Below are 15,051 nucleotides of genomic sequence, written 5' to 3'. Positions count from 1 at the left end.
TATTTTACATTGTCTCCCATGATAGAACATGAGCTCTATGAATATTTCCAATTCAGTCTTGGTACTCTCACCACCCAGCATGGTGAAACACTATTGCATAATAGGAACTTAATAAACACTTGTTGATAGATTAATCCTTCACTTAAGTTTATGACATATTGCCTTCTGTAGCTAGGTTGTAAGACATAAAGAACCTTCCACCCTTGCTTGCATACAACTGACAAGAGGAATCTCTCTGATGGTCATTCAAGTTAGGAGTTCTAGGAATATCATTTAACTGAGGTAACTGGATTCTGTAACCTTGTCCTTTCCAACTCTAAATCTATGATCTTACAATCCTATGCCCTAGACCCTTTGGATTTGACCCTTTGCTTCCAAGCTAATCTTCTTACTCTCACTACTGAATTGTCTAGAGGAAGAATCTAATCACAAGCCAGGGGCATGCATTTCTAGTCTACCCTGAGTTCTGTAGAAAGTGTTTTTTAAAACATGTTTCTGGTGGAGCCTGGAAAGCCATCTCTGTGGCCCATTAGAAGTACCCATCCTACCCGAGGGATAGTAATTATATGGTTCCTTAATCTTATTTCTTCAATTTTTCAATATATTAGAAAGCTCAGATCCCAGGATTAAAGAAAAGTATTTAGAAATTGGAAAAATGAGAAGAAAGCATGTATAAACAAGATGCTTGCTTTTTTAGGCTTTGTTTAAGATGATGCCTGTATCTCAGAAATAAATGTAGAATTTAAACTTGCAGATGAAAATTCATAACAGCATCTCAATGGTTAGAGTGAATACTTCACAGAAAATGTTTTCCCAACAGTATTTTTATGTAAAAATATAATATGTTACATGACATAGAACAAATTATATTCTTACTTATTGCCAGTATTTTTGTCAATATTTTTGCTAACATTTTTGCCAATTTTTTTCCTTCATGTAGTAAACCAAATATATATTTTTATTCTTCGATACTTGGTAGTAGACAGCTTGGTGTCAAGGCTAGAGAGCTGGTAAAGAACTGGGTTCAAATTTTACTCAGTAACAGCAATATCATAAGACGATCAGTTGTAAATGACTTAGCTATTCTCAGTAATACAATGATCAAAGACAACTCTGACAGACTTAGGATGAAAAATGCTATCCATTCCCAGAAAAAGGAGTGATGGTATCTGAATACAGATAAAAGCATAATTTTTTTTACTTTATTGTTCATGGGTTCTTTTGGGGGAGTCTATATTTTACAACATGACTAATATGGCAATATGTTTTGCATGATTACACATGTATAACCTATATAAAATTGTTTTTCAATGGGGTGGATAGGAAGAGAGGGAGAGAGTTTGGAAATTAATTTAAAAAACAAATGTTGAAAACTGTTTTACAAGTAATTGGGGAAGAATAAAATACTAAATTAAAAAAAAAAACTAGGTTCAAGTCCTCTCTGACACATCCTGGTTGTATAATCTTGGTCCCATCTCTTAACCTGGGGTAAAGGGGGATTCTCTACACTATAATAAGATCTATGTCTTTTTTTTAATTAAAAAATCAACACATTAAAATCAGAAAGGAACTACATTTTAATCTGATTCAGGCTGTACTCATGAGTGTTATGGGCTATGCTTGATACTTCTGCCCTAGGCAACTCTCCAAGGCTGCAAGATGCAGAGAAGAAGGCAACTTGTATTGATAGAGGGAATTTCCTCATACATAGTTCCCTATACCCAAGAAATCACAGGTACAGTCTGTCTTTCCCCCAACCCTATGGTGAAGGGCTAAGAAAAGCAAGGTAGATAGGGCAGGTACTACATTCACATTCAAGCTGCTTGCCCATATCCGGAAAAAAACCAAAACTGAGCTCCTGAGTCAAAGATAGAAAGAGTTAATTCAATTCAACTTAGCATGCCCCTCTGGAGTTCAGCCAGAGGAGAGTGAAAGGGTCTGGAAACCATTTTTATAGGAAAATAACACTTTGTGTCGACAGGGCCCTTTAAAGTTTGTAAAGTACTTTCATCTAAAAACTCTGTGAGGTGTTACAAATGTCATCCCCATTTTAAAGATGAGAAAGCTGCAACTCAGAGATATCAACATTATTTGCTCAAAGTCATAGAACTCACAAATGTCAAAGCTGGGGTAGAACATCGATGTTTCTGGTCTTGACTCTACCACATCATGTTGCCTCTTGTATTAATATGATAAAAACTGAAGGAAATGAGGATATTTCTTCTATAGAAGACTGAAGGGGCAGAGGGGCTGGAAACATGATAGCTATCTTTTAAGTATCTGAAAGTCTTTCATGTTGAAGAGGACCTTAGAAGTGGTCTCTTGCTTTTTCCTTTTCCATTGCAGTAAGCCCATCTACAATGTTCCCAAGAGGTGGTAATTGATTTTCAGTTGGAATACTTCCAATCGTAGGGAGCTCACTAATTTTTGAGCAGCCTATTCCATTTAGGTTGGCTCCAAATGTTAGAAAGATGAACCAAAATCGGCCTCCCTCAAACCTCCACCTATTGGCCTTAGTGTGGGTCTCTGTAACAACAATGAATAAGAAAGAAAAGGACTAACTGCATCAGATGGGATGTAGCAAGAGACTTCTCAAGTCCTTTACAAAGAATAGCTTGGCTCTAATTCCCTTGGTGCCCAAGAAAGGGCTGGATCAATTCCTACATGCACACTGAAAGAATACAATTCAAATAAGGGGAATGAAGAGTGTCTGGAGAAGTGGGCCTGTTTCTGTTGCTTTGGGGGCACTAAGTCTGGGGAGAGATCCAAGCTTGCACTTTAAAAGCTCAAACAACATATTTGAATTAGTTTCCAAACCTACAAGTTAAACTGAAATTCTGTATGTTATCATAACAAATGTGATCTCTAAATGAATATTTCTAAATGTTGAAAACAAGTTAACAAGTTTAATTAAAATGCAACTTTTTTTCAACTTAAGCTGATTAAATATTTCAAAATTCCCAGACTCTGCCAAATATATGGAGGATTCAGTACTAAATGCTCCATTAGATATTTTTCAGTTGTCAAAATATACATTTAACAAGCAAATATATGGTTCTGACATGGAACAAATAAGCATCAGATTTCCTTACTAAGATATAAATATATTTTCCCCACCAAAAAAAAGAATTCATTATTTGGAAACATATCTGACATTGGATAGACAAGATGCCTACATAATTAACTTACTAAATTTTAACCAAATATTTTGGCATTGCAAAGACACATTCTTTATTAAAATACCACTCTAAAATCAGAAAACCTATTGTCAAAAAGTTTTTGGAATGGGCCATTAATTCATTACCCTCATTAAGCCAATGGATTTCAATATCATCACTGGCTAACAAGTGGCCACCATAGATATTTAGCTCCAAAAATACTTTTTAAAATAAAGACAGTAAATATATCTACGTGAAAATATTTTTACATCATTTTCCTGGTCTCATTAATGTACTATCATGGAAACAGTTTTTCTCAACTAATTATTAATGGCTGGTTGTATGCAGTGCTTTATGATAGATAAAGAGCTCTCTCTGTGTATGTGTGTGTGTGTGTGTGTGTGTGTGTGTGTATATCCATATATATATATCCATATATCTTTATCTCTATAGGTCTATCTATCTGTAGATACACACACAGATATTTGTTCTTTTCAACAACCTTGTGAGGTAGATATTACAAATAGCATTACTGCCATTTAACAGATAAAGGGGTTTGAGAAAGGAATAGTACAGTGCAGTGGGATTGAATGATTTGCCCATGAACATAACCAGCTAATATCTCTCCAGTTGAACCTAGATCTCACCTACCTCCAAGTCTAGCACTCTTTCTACTACAACATAATTCTATGTTTTTCCCCTGACCACTGACTACTTTACAAGATATGCCAAATATATCAAGGAACATAATTTAAAAATTCCAGTGTGCTGTCATAGGAATTCATTCTAGCTATACAGAAATTTGAATTGGGATAAACATTTAGATATCTGGTCACATAGACAAACAGCTTGGTGTTTTTCTTCTTTCACTTAGAATTTAGGACAACATATTACCATATCTTAATATTCACTTTACAGACTAATATCCAATTTAATTATTTGTATTGCTTCATAATGACACTTGTGAAGTTAGAACTTTAAATGAACTCACTTTATTACCCAAGTTCATATTTTAGAGGTAATTCCATATCTCAGTTATGCTGCCATTATACATACCCCAAGGTCCTTTAGTCGTGGAAATCCCAAAAAATTCCTCCCTCAGTCCTGATGAGGTTGTGCCAAAATTAATTAAGGCAAATGAACGCTCTAAATTAATTCCTTCCTCTTAACTATTGTTTGATTAATTGCCTGTGCTTGACAAGATATTTTGCATGAAATATCAACAATATGATTTAAATCACACTCATAATTACTAACTCTTCAACCATAGTAATTAATAAATTGCTTTCTTCCCAAGGGACTATCTTCAAACATTTAAAAGTGTTCCAACTGGGATGGTCCCTTGAGCTTCTCTAGCTTCCTAATGATTACAGGAAACCTTGGATGCCTCCCAACCCTGTCATCTCGTGACCTAACTTCTTCAACTCTATTGCTATTCCATTTGATCCAAGACAATGATATCTCATCGCTAATGAACTTCTGTCTAACTTGTCTGGGGGGAAAATAAAGTCCAATTAACACACAGGAAATTCTGGTAACTTTCATTATTTTAGAATGCATGAGGAATTACCTTATCCCTCTCCCAGGCTAAGAGTGAACAAGAGCCAAGACTGTCCATAATTTTTTTTCTCCTGTGGCTATAGGAGAATCCCATGATTTTCAAATTATTTTTTCAGGTAAATGGAGTAACTAAGTGCCTCTGCAGTCAAAGACCGTCCAACCCTGACAAAGAGGTGAGATATTGTCAATCAAAAACCCTTGGAGGAGGGAGCATTTTTGGGTGCCAGGCTACCAGTAACAATTTTTCACCTTGGTTTCAATTATACCAATACATATAAGGATGGAAACATTGAGGAATTTTCTAGGATGGTGTGCAAATACCTACCATATATTCAAATTCACATCGTTCAGTTATAATTATGTAAAATATGATAATTAAGTCTAGCTCAATGAAAATATGCAGTATGAATTCAAATAATGCAACCACTTGCCAGGGTGGGGGGTGGAGAGATGTCAATATTCACGCTAAATGGGCTCTGAGTATAGCTTTTCTTACTCTGACTGTATATTTGCTTCTATCGATCAGGATAGAAAACCTGAAAAGTCTACAGGAATACGTGTAAAGAAGATGATATGGTGCAAAGTTATGAAAACTATTCGTGATAAGAATTCAAAATTTCATTTTTATTAAGGTTTTATTCTATATTGGCAAACATCTGGATAGTTGTATGTACTTAGACCAGGGGTTCTTAACCTGAAGACCATGATTTTGTTTTGTTCTGGTTTTAAAAAAAATTTAATATCTGTATTTCAGCATAATTAATTTTCTCTAGGATCCTGTGATTACATTTTAACACTTTAAAAACATTATTCTGACAAGGGGTCCACAGGGTGGCCAACAGGGGCCTAAGACATACACAAAAACGTTAAGAACCCCTGCCTTTATATATATTCACATGTGTACATGTCTCCGCCAAAAGAATACAAACTCCTTGAGGGTAGGGACAATTTCATTTCTTTCTTTGTTATCTCTAGTGCCAAGCACAGTGCCTGGCACAGAGAACACATTTAATAAATGTGTGCTAATTGATGACAATTTTGACATCTGTCTCACTTCTGACATGATAGCTGTTAATTTTGCTCTATTTTCCCCCTTCTACTGGGAGGGGGAGATGCAAGCATAGACTCTTAAAATGTTGTAAGTAGACAAAACGTACAGTAAACCTGGCTCAAGAGTCAAAGCTTACTCTCAGTGAATGTGTGGGGTCAAGGGTCAGGTGCTGGTATTCCTTCCAGCCACTCACTGACATATACAGAGAGAATTGGGATGACTTCTAGCCACCCTGTTCTCTCAGGTACCTAGAAGGTGGCCATGTCTACCCTGGACTGTGCAAGATGTTCTAGCCAGGAGTAAGACAAACCCAACTGCTGACACAAGGCACTGTAAGGGCAGGGTTCTTGTGCAAGCCAGATTTGTCTCTGCATACATGTACATATATGTATGTATGTGTATGCATGTATAGATACACATGCATTATATATAAATGTGTGTGTTTATATATATACATACATGTATAATACACATACATATAGTAGGAATATGGCTAAGAAACACAAAGATGATGATCTCCCTCTTTCTACCTCTTAACTTTGTCTCTGTGCCTTTCCCCCTACCCTCCTGCTCACTAATTTGCCCCTGGAGAGGAGAAGGGGCCTTAGAACAGAGAAAGCAGACCCTTTGGCCCAGAACGATTGTTAATCTTAAAGAATAGTACCTACCATTAAAGGTTCCTCATTATGTGGGGGTCACAGACCCCTTTGGCAGTCTGATGAAAATGATGGACCCTTTTCTCAGAATCAAGTTTCTAGATACCAGGAGGCTCAGTGGATAGAGTAGATAGGGCCAAGTAAGACTTGAGTTCAAATATAGTCTCAGACCTTCACTAGCAGTGTGACCCTGGGAAAATCATTTAACCTATTTGCCTCAGTTTCCTTATCTATCAAATGCAGAGTAACAGAACCAAGGACCAAATGAGATAATCTTTGTAAAACACACTTGGCCCAGTGCCTGGAATGTAGTAGGTACTATATATAATGTTAGCTGCTGTTCGTATCATATACAAAGATTACAAGGGAACTAATTATACTGAAATCTAGTTATGGAAAATGTTTTCGATGTTCTCAGACCCCATGTCAGGAACTCCTGACCTACACGTATTATGAGTAGGTATAGTCTAGCCACCGAGAATCAGAGATTAAAAATGTGGGGCTTATGGAATGTCCACCTCAAACTAGAGTCTTGTCTCTGACAGAAAGACCCAAGTCTTGAATTAAGAAATTCCATTCAGAGATTAACTTAAGCTTGACAGTGAGAACTATTTTATTAGGAGTTTCTCTGCTATGCCTCTGAAATCACTTAGGGCCAACAGGAAAGAATTTCCTCCTGAACATGAAAGCCCACTGTATGCAAAACACCAAAGGGAATAAGATAGGGGACTGCTTCAGTAAAGAAAAAGAAAGCCAGGATTGTTTCTCCCCCACAACCTCCTGCACATGCCTAAGCAAACAAACACACACGTACATACATACATGCAGTAACATACACATGCACACAAACATACATACATTCACACACATCCACACAAATGCACATACATACAGGCACAAACACACATATATACAAGCATACTCACACACACCCCAACAAGGGCAAACTTTTGCTTAAAGACAGAATCACAGAATCTCAGAGTTGGAAGGGCCCTCAGCAGCCATCTAGTCCAACATGAAACAATTCCCAGTGATCACAGAGCAAACAAGCAGAAATTTAGCTTGTGTCTGGAGCCCTCCAAGTTGGAGTGGGGCACGGGGGAACCCACCAACTCTCAAGAAACCCCATTCCACTTTTGGATGACTCTAATTGTTAGGGACTTTCTCCTGATATCAGGCCTAATTTACCTTCTTTTCAACACCTATCCATTGTTCCTGGTTCTGCCTTCTCAGGCCAAATAGAATAAGTCTAACCTTTCTACATGACAGGTCCAGAAAAGAAGGTGGGTTAGTGGTGGAATGAGAGAGTGAAAGATAAAAGATGAACTTCTTGAATGCTTCATTGGCATTGTCACAATGGTAGTGGTTGCTATTCAGTCATGTTTGATTCTTCATGACCTAATTTGGAGTTTTCTTGGCAAAGATACTGGAGTGGTTTGCCATTTCCTTCTCCAGCACATTTTACAGATAAAGAAACTGAGGCACATAAGGTCAAGTGACTTGCCCAGGGTCACACAGCTAGTAAGAGTCTGAGGCCAGATTTGAACTGAGAAAGATGAGTCTCCCTGACTCCAGGGCCAGCACTCTATCCACTGTACCACCTAGCTGCCTATTTATAGCCTTAGGGCTTTAAAGTAAAAAACAAAAAGTTTGGTTAAAAACATGTTCTTCCTGAGAAAGAGATGGAAAAGGACTCAAAGACTTAAAGTTAAAAGCATTATGAAAATAAAACCTATGACTTCATGTCCAGTGGGGCAGAAACCAACAAAGACTATATGTCCAAGTAAACAACATCTGGTAAAGTGAGTACGTCTGGTAGACAAAACTTTTTTTTAGCAGAGTTCAGAAGGTAGGGGCTACATGACCCCAAGAAAAGACTTCACAGTGTTGAGAGTAAGAACTCTTCCTCTGAGCACTTGCCAATGCCACAAAAATTGTCTACGTTTACTCCCCCCAACAAGCATTCCTTGGCCATGTTTGTCCCCTATGAGTTTACCTCCCATGTGTGTTCCCACTGAAAGTGTGTGGCTTGTAGGAGAGTGTGCTCTAGGTTTGAGGGGGAAATGTATAATGTCTACTTTTTTAATCATGCTATTTCATTAAAGCCTTTTTGCTTTGATTTGTATCTTCTTCCTGACTATTAAACAGAATGGTAGGGGCTTGTGGACTATGATTTTATATGGCTGTGGACCCATACAGTACCTTCAACTTGATGAAACCTTGTATGGGAGATCTAAACTGGGAGCTGGGGGAGGGACAGAGAGGGTATTCCCAAGCACTACAATATATTACAGGAAATTTTTCCCAGAGCTATTACTGCAGTGAAACTTTCCAGTAGGATAAGAGGAGAGCAGAGTGAGGAGGCTAGTAACTGTGATACTTTTTGCTGGGTTTTGAAGGTACTGAAAAGTTGCATTTTTACGAGGATAGGGAAGGGAACCCTTCTCAAGCAGCAAAACTTATGACTGGGTTTAGTTTTTTGTTTGTTTTTTAATCCTAATGGTTCTCAGGGTTCAAAACTCTCAGAATTTCCCAGCAGAGCCAGCACTCTGGAAAGCCAGCTTGACAACTTTGTTGCTGCTAATATTGGCAAAAGTTGAAATATTTGACTAATAAAATCATTTTTAATCAGGACATCTGGATAAAACAAATACAGAAGTATTATTCACAGTATTTGAATGTCCTTAGGTAAATGAGACATAGAAAGAACTAAGGATCACCGTGAATTATTAGCTCAGCACAAGTAATTAAACTTCTGCTGTTAGAAAATTAAGGATGACATAAATTAGAGACAGCTATGTTAGGGGCCATGGAGTAATTCTCCAGTTATTCCTGGCTCTGTTCAAATTGCTACTACAACATTGCCTCCAGTTCACAATGTGGAGAACCTAAAAAGAGCTTCTTAGTGAGGATTCAGAGGAGAACATTGAAGAATGTTAAATGATTAGTAAGTAAGGCCAGTTAGGAAAAACTAAAAAACAAAACAAAACAACTTGAGTGAGGAATCTTTAAGAATATAGAGCTTTTCCAGAAAGCATGATCTCTACTTCCACAGAGGATGATTATACTGGTATGAAGGACTTGCTTTAGATGTAACTTAGCATGTTAGGAGGGTCACTTAGACAAATTTCTTGATCATATGCTGACAAACAGGGGAAAGGAATGTTTCAGGAATTCACTTTTTGGGAATTATCTGAAATTGAGTAAGTTCTTATCTTTTGGAATGATCTATTTATAATTTTTCTGAAGAGAGGATGATATCAAGTCCCCTTCTTGTTCTGACTATCTATATCCATATCCATATCCATACACAGATATATGTATGTGTGTATATCATAATCAGAATTTTTCATATTTTTAATATTACCAGTCATCTTGTCCTATAATAAATATCATGTCAAATACAGAATCAAGTAGTGCTTATAAAGTCACTGCTAGATTACCTAGCTAGGTGGCACAGTGCATAGACTGCCCTGCCTAGAGGCAGGAAGACTGAGTTCAAATTTGGCCTCAGACACTAGCTGTGTGACCCTGGATAAGTCACTTAATGTGGTTTGCCTCAGTTCCTCATCTGTAAGATGAGTTGGAAAAGGAAATGATAAAGCACTCCAGTATCTTTGCCAAGAAAATCCCAGATGGGGCCAAAGAGAGTTAGATGCGACTGAAATGACTGAACAACAGAAAAACTATATTCATTATTTGTATAAACACACCAAAAATTTCATGTATTTATGTAAACATTAATTCTGAGTGTGTGTATGTATTTCTATGTAAAAATATTTAAATCTAGCTACTACTCATGACAAAAACAACAACAACAACTCCAGCTAACATTTATATAGTGCTTACTATGTGCCAGGGCACCATGCTTAGTGCCTTACCATTATTACCTTTTTTTATCCTCAAAGGAATCTTGGAAGGTAGGTGCTGTCATTATCCGCATTTTCTAGTGATGAAGAAACTGAGGCAAACCATGGTTAAGTGACTTGCCCAAGGTCACACAGCTGGTCAGTGTTCTAGACTGGATATGAACTCAAGTGTTCCTGATTCCAGACCCAGCACTCTAGCCACTATACCCCTCAGCTCCCTAATAATAATAATAATACTATCATGTGAAATATTGGGAAGAGAACTAGCTTCTGAATTGGGAAGATCTGGATTCAAGTCCTCCTTCTGCTGCAGGGGTGGAGAACCTGTCTGTCTCTGTGGCTCTGTGACCCTCAACAAGTACGTGACTTTCTAAGATTGCAATTTGCAGAACCATCATAGCTCTATATTGTTTGTTGGTGTTTCCACACTTACAGTCCCTGCTACCAATGGAGTCATATCATGTACACATAAACACACATGTACACATATATGTGTCTCCATGGGTATGTATAATATTTATTATAGTTCTGGTTACAATGTTGTTTTCAAGGACAGTTTTCCAAAATTTTATTAATTTCTTATGTTTCTACAACAAGTTTCAAATAGGAAAATGTTGACTCGGGCTACATTAATGTGTGAAACGTATCCCTTGGGAAATTCACATGCATTTTAATTTACTCATGAAAATTAATGGTTTTGTTGACGGCAGAAGCCCTTACTTCAAACAAAGAAAAATTAACCTCGACAGCAAAAGTAGAAAGAGAACTATAAAATGAATTTTTAAACCCTTCTTCCTTACACATTACAAAAGTCTGCTGCCTTACATAGTTATGAATAATAAAGAGAACATTAACTGTCTTCTTCTTCCACAAAACCTAGGTGGAAGGCAATCTGATTTTAAAAAGTAATTATGACTTTAAAAATACCTATTTGTAGATTATTGGGCCAATCTGGAGCAAGAAAAAAAGGTTAAAAGACTTTTAGCTGGGGGGAAAAAGCACAACTGTCAATCATTATTCCAAAAATAGGACTTGTGACTTCCAGGCCTATGATCTCAGCAGAAGGAAAAATACTCACTGCATCTGACTGATGCAAAACACAACTTCTGTGAAGACTCCATTATTGAGAACTACTGCGTGAGTACATGTAATTACAAGCTTCTGAAAATGTGTACTATTTATTTTATCATCTGTAATTGCACACAGAAACAGGGCAGGGGTAAAGCATTTACATAACTGTTCTGTGCAGGCTGTTTGGAAAGGTCTGTTTAGATATATTTTTAAGATCAATGACCCATTGCTGCAGTTATAGTCTCAGGCCCCTGAAATGCCGTTCCAGTTAACTACAAGTGACACCATTGATGGAACGGACATTTTGTGCATGTTATTTAAAATGAACTTTTATTGAAGAGAAACTAAATAACTAGAACCAAGGACTCATGAAGTCATTCAGTAATTTATCTTAATTAAAAAAATATATGCCACTTTTTTAAAAATCAATTAATCAGTTAAGTACTTATTAAGCACCTACTAGATTCTAGGGGCAGCTAGATGATGCAGTGGATAGAGTGCCAGGCCTGGAGTCAGGAAGACTAGTCTTCCTGAGTTCAAGTCTGGCCTCAGACACTTACTAGCTGTGTGACCCTGAGCAAGCCATTCAACCCTGTTTGCCTCAGTTTACTCATCTGTGAAATGAGCTGGAGAGGGAAATGGCAAACCACTCCAGTATCTTTGCCAAGAAAAGATCATTTGGCATCACAGTGAGTCAGACGTAAATGACTCAACAACAACAACAAAAGTTCTTGTAATCATAGAATTTTAGATGTGGAAACCCCAGAAATTATCTTGTCAAAGTGCCTCAGTTTGCAGCCGAAGAAACTGGGCTCAAAGAGGTTTGGGACTTTTCCAGGGTCACACAGATGGCAAACATTAGGCACTCTGCTAGGCACTGGAAGAAGCATGTACCTCATAAGGGTAAATGAGAATCAAATTCTCACTAATTCTCTTGGCCAGCTTTTATCAATTGCAAAATCTTCATACAATTTATGTGTGCAGCTGCATATATGAGGGCATCTACAATCTTCTATCTCAAGCACGGAATGGAATCTAGTTACTGACTTACTCCTTGGTAGTAGAATCATTGACTCTTCAGTCAAAGGGAACTTTATGGGCCACTTAGATCCACCAATCAGTCACACAGAAATTCCTGAGGTGGTAACCCAGCCTTTGCTTGAAAAGTACCAATTATAGGGAGCTTGCTCCTTTCACAAAGGAGCGATTCCATCGTAGGATAGCACTAAGTGTTAGAAAATTCTTTTCTATGGTGAACCTGTCTGACTTCTATTAATGAATCTAATTTCTCTCCTTTGGAGTCATTTTCATTCCACTTGACTGGCCTCCAAATAACATTTTTTCTAATAGTTTTCCCTTCTCCAAGCTAAACATTCCTAGTATTCTGGAACCCTTCTTTTGTGACATGGTTTCCAGACTCCTTCACTGTCCTCAATATACTTGTTTATCAGTGTCCTACTAATAGGGCACATAGAATTGAAAAAAAATATGTCTGTTACAAAGTACTTTCTTAATCTGGATATTTCTACTTAAGAAGTGTAGGTTTTTAATGGTGATATCACCACATCATTGGCATAAATTAGAATTATGTTTATTTGGAACCCCCAAAGATATTTCATGTGAACTCCTTTCTGGTCGTATATCTACCATCCTAAACTTAGTACAATTAATGTTATTTTTCAATATAAATGTAGGATTTTGTATTTATTTCTATTAAATTATACATTGATGATTTGGGTCTATCATTTTAGCTTCCTGAATTCATTTATCACTTTTAGTCTTTCACCTGCTTTATTAGTTATCCCTTCCTGGTTTGAATCATATGAAAATGTGATAAGATGGCCTTCTGTGTGTTTGTCCAAATCACCGACACCTATTGAAAAGTATGAGGTTAGAAAGAAAGCCCAGTGACACGCTACTAGAGACCGCTTTGCTGGGTAACATCGATCCCTTATTGATCTTTGTAAGACTGAACCAGCTTTGTATCTGCTTATCAATAGTATCAGGTCCTCTCTCTCCAGTTTATTTTTGAGAACATCAAAAAACACTATCCCACATGTTCTGCTGAAATCAATTTACAACATGTCAAAGACATTCACCATTCTCTTAATCTAATTACCCTATAAAAAAGGAAAATGAAGTTTGTTCTGTATGGTCTTGGGCAAGTGACTTAATCTTTAAGCGCCTCGGTTTCCTCATCTGTTAAATGAGTGGGCTGAACTAAATTGGGGTTCTTAACCTGGGGTCTGTGAATTTATTTTTAAAGATATCTTAATATAATTGTTTTCCTTTGTAATCCCATGTCTTTTATGGTGCAATTGGAAGAACAGCAGACTTCTGGTCAGGAAGACCTGAGTTCAAATGTGGCCTCAGCGACATACTAACTGTGTGATCCTGTATAAGTCACTTAACTTCTTTTTGCCTCAGTTTCATCATCTCTAAAAAGGGGATAATAATAGCACTTACCTCCCAGAGTTGTGGTGATGAGGATAAAATGAGACAGTATTTGTAAAGTTCTTAGCTCAGTGCCTGGCACATGGTAAGGGCTGTATAAATGTTAGCTATGATGCATTAAAAACCTTATTCTGAGAAGGGGACTAGAGGCTTTATGAGGCTGCCAAAAGGGTACAAGGCAATGAAAAGTCAAGAATCTAGATGACCTCAAATGCCTCTTTCAGCTCTAATTTCTGTGATTCTATAGCATAAATAACAATATAAAATATAAAATAAATAAATGACGTTCTCGATGAGCACATCGAGCTGTGTGTGATTGCCCCTTGCTCTTCTCGGTGCTCCCAAATAATTGGCTTTAATTGTCTGTCCTAGAAATTTGTTAGCTCTTAAGCCTGCTGGTCTGTGGTTTCCACCATACCCCTACTTACGTTTTTTTTATTTTCAAAATAAAGTCAAATTTTCCGCCCTCCCCACTTTTCTAGTATTTTGGTACTTCTGCTGTTCTCAGAGATTACTTGCAGAGTCTCTGCATCAACTCGGAGCTCTTGGAGCACCGTGGGAGATCACATACCCAGATCTGGAGATGTGAACTCATCTCACATAGCTAGGTGATGCAGTGAATAGAGGCTAGACCTGGAGTCAAAGAGACCTGATTTCAAATCTGGCCTCAGACACCGTGTGATGGGTCACCTAACATATCTCCCTGAATTTCCTCATGTTTAAAACGGGGGAAATAGTAGCACCTACCCAACATGGTTGTTGTGAGGATGGCTTACTACCTTCATGACCCTGGGAAAGTCAATTTACTTCTCTCTACCTCAGTTTCTTGTTCTATAAAAATAGCAAAAATAGGGGGTAGCTAGTTGGCTCAGTGAGTAGAGCAACGGCCCTGGAGTCAGGAGGACTTGAGTTCAAATCCATTCTCAGACACTTGACACACTTACTAGCTACATGACCTTGGGCAAGTCACTTAACCCCAATTGCCTGGCCTTCCCCCCTTAAAAAATAGGGAAAATAATAGCTCACAAGGTAGTGGCAGGGACCAAACAAGATAATATTTTCAAGTTGCTTTGTAATATAGAAATGTTAGCTATAATTATTAATATTATTATCTCATGACTACAAGATTATAATGTCTTTAGTGCAGTGAGGGAATGTGCCATTTATCTTTGTAACCACCACCCCTCTCTCTGGGGTGCCAAAGAAATTTTTAACATAACCACAAGCAAAAT

General features: G+C 37.5%; 1 protein-coding gene across 1 annotated transcript in view; it reads right to left on the bottom strand.

Moving 5' to 3' along the window:
• LIN7A (lin-7 homolog A, crumbs cell polarity complex component) overlaps positions 1–15,051 on the bottom strand; it is a 205,790-nt gene that overhangs the window by 143,413 nt on the left and 47,326 nt on the right. The window lies entirely within an intron of this gene.

The sequence above is a fragment of the Trichosurus vulpecula genome, chromosome 5 (genome assembly GCF_011100635.1).
Source record: "Trichosurus vulpecula isolate mTriVul1 chromosome 5, mTriVul1.pri, whole genome shotgun sequence".
Lineage (NCBI taxonomy): Eukaryota > Metazoa > Chordata > Mammalia > Diprotodontia > Phalangeridae > Trichosurus > Trichosurus vulpecula.
Note: the sequence above shows the minus strand (reverse complement) of the source record. Positions and strands in the feature narration are given on the sequence as shown.